The 2,857-nt window shown below is 28.2% G+C and overlaps 1 non-coding gene across 1 annotated transcript; it reads left to right on the top strand.

Annotated features, from left to right (window-relative positions):
- The first annotated feature begins 1,877 nt into the window (after positions 1-1,877).
- TRNAS-GCU lies at positions 1,878-1,959 on the top strand. Its single transcript has one exon. It is a non-coding gene; the product is annotated as a tRNA-Ser (tRNA).
- The last annotated feature ends 898 nt before the right edge of the window (positions 1,960-2,857 follow it).

Below are 2,857 nucleotides of genomic sequence, written 5' to 3'. Positions count from 1 at the left end.
TATAAAATTGCAAGCATTTTTTTTTTGTTGATATTATTCATTATTCATAAATATAATATATTATAATTTTGTAAATTTTATATTTTGAGTAGGTGTTGAAAAATCATTAAGTTGCGTATTAGGTAGGTACTATATTGTTAATATAATAATATATGTCATATTATGTCCACGTGCCAAACGGAAACAATTCAAATTTGTATACAATAACATAGGCGGCCTAGCCGGGTACCTACACGTCATATCATATTTTATAATTATGCCAATCGAGGCATTTAATGTATTTACATGTTATTTTATTCTACTTCATAGAAGGAATTAAGACTTAAGAGTCTCAACAAAATGTCTTACACATTATAGTGATTAGTACATTACATAGGTCATAGTTTTATACTATAGGTACCTAATAATAGGTATTAGGTACTGCATATATAACTGTGTTTTATGTGTTCGTATACAAAAATGCATTTAGGCATTTAGCATATTTTCGTGTGTTTGAGGTTTTGTTATAATTTACAATATATTTATATTTGTATTGTTTTTTACTATATTTTCTTTATAGAAATATTTTCCTATTTTAAAAATGTATAGTTTTTTTCGACAGATTGGCGATCATAATTTGACTTTAATTACAAATTATTTTAGGTTGTAATATGTTCATCAATAGAGTGCTTGTCGATGAATAAACATTGAGGTAAAAGTATTTTGTACTAGGTATTTAATTCATTGTTATATTCGGAGCACCGCGCAGAACACTAAATAATAGCCTACCTACTATTTAATTAATAGGTACAACAATTAGGTAGGTATCTAAAATGTAAAACTATTCCGAATTATATAATACTTACCACAAAAGTTTATTAAAAATACTTTTTGTTATTACCTATTTATTAATCTTTTGTAATAATTGTAGTGTTATAAAATATTAATCTTGTGTTGTTTTGCATATTACAATTTTATAAAGTACATTTTTTTTGCATATTTTAGCAATTTTTATTGTGTATTTTAAATTTTTTAAGTGATCAATTATTCTTGACCCTGATTTATACACTACACACTGTGGAGTGCAAAGGCGATCGTATATACCAAGAATACAAAGAATACGATACAAAGAATCAGATCAGTGGGTGTAAAATTAATCCGAACCTCATCCTAAATGTATTGACGTCTTCTTAGAGAATACCTAACTCAATAACGAAACGAGTGTCAATAATATTTTTATTTTACATTTTGGAACATTTATCCAAAATTATAAAATATTTCATTGTAAAAATAGGCAAATGAAATTGCATTATTACACCTAAACCAGGCGGCTAAACCTATTACATATTATTATTAACTACAGGGTGGTGGTCGTTTGGCTAGTGTGACAATTATTTTGATCAAAAAAAGAATAGTTAGTTTAGGCGACTATTATTTAGGTATACTTACCGTATAGCGTATAGGTACCGTTTGAATGAGTGAAATTATTTTTATCTGCTTGAGCACTATGGCACTGTTTTGATGGTTTGACGATGTTTAGTAATTATGTGGCTTTATTTTATTATTTTTAATAATTTAATTCTTTCAAGTTACAATGTTCATTACTATACTGCAGTATAATATAATATAATATAGATTAATTTATCTATAATTTATATACCTAGGTATTATGTATTAATACGTCTTATATTCATTCAAACAGTATTTTTGGTGGAATATAAAAACACTCGCCCTAGGCAATATTCGCATTCTGTCTCATTCTGTCTCTACCTATATCGACATTTCGACTCCATTCGATAGAAACGGACGAAGTAGTATAATATTATACTATATAATACCCGTATAACCCTATAATTGTGGGTTATAAAATGATTTGATTTCCAATGATGTACTCAAGTGACGAGGTGGCCGAGTGGTTAAGGCGTTGGACTGCTAATCCAATGTGCTCTGCACGCGTGGGTTCGAATCCCATCCTCGTCGAGGTCACATAATAGAAAACTCGTCCGATGCCTCACCCTCATCGAACGAAATTTTTTCTTCGTCGTACTTAATATTTCGTCCAACAGCTGTTCGAGTCTTTTACCGCGGTTTTTAGTAAAAACTTATCAAAAACTGTGGGTCGTATTTTTCTGTTCAAAGTACTATAAAATCTGTGAGTCAAAACGTGTGCATATAAACTCTGGCAAACGTACCTTTTTTTTAGTGTTAACTTCGCCAGGAAAGAAAACAGGTAAAATTGAGTTTATGCCAACTCCGTCAATGAAAAAATCAAGTAACGGTATAAAATTAATATATAATATCTATATTATTATTATTATTAAAAAAATATACGTATTTTTTTCATAATAATTGTCTCATTAAATAATAGTTAGATGTAAGACAATATGCGTATACCTACATACCAAAAAATATATAAAACTTAAAAATAAAAATAATAATTGTCCGAACAAATCATACAAATCATAATAAATAATAATTTATTGTGATATTGATAAAATATGTAGGTATATTATCTTATATTATAACTATTATGCTATTTTGAACTATGAACTGAAATGAAGTGATTCAATTTGTAGATATTATAACTTCTAAATCCATTATTATTTATTAAAACTAATTATAGCGTTCTCAACTGCACTATCATTTCTTTTTTTCATTTTTCATTTTTGTGTTTATTTGGTTGAGATATATCATTCATTTTTACTTAAGCAAGGCCTTAACACTGGCGATGTTTCCATATAGGTACCCATTGCAGGTAAGAAAATAAAACTGGTGTAGTTTACATCAGGTATACCTTTTTATCTAACCCGTAACCGATTTTCTGGCGGAGTTTACAATCGCTCGTCATATAAGTGAACCTCATGGCTCATATTATTTT

Source organism: Acyrthosiphon pisum, chromosome A1 (assembly GCF_005508785.2).
Source record: "Acyrthosiphon pisum isolate AL4f chromosome A1, pea_aphid_22Mar2018_4r6ur, whole genome shotgun sequence".
Taxonomy (NCBI): domain Eukaryota; kingdom Metazoa; phylum Arthropoda; class Insecta; order Hemiptera; family Aphididae; genus Acyrthosiphon; species Acyrthosiphon pisum.
The sequence above is the reverse complement of the archived record's forward strand: the minus strand, read 5'-3'. Positions and strand labels throughout refer to the sequence as shown.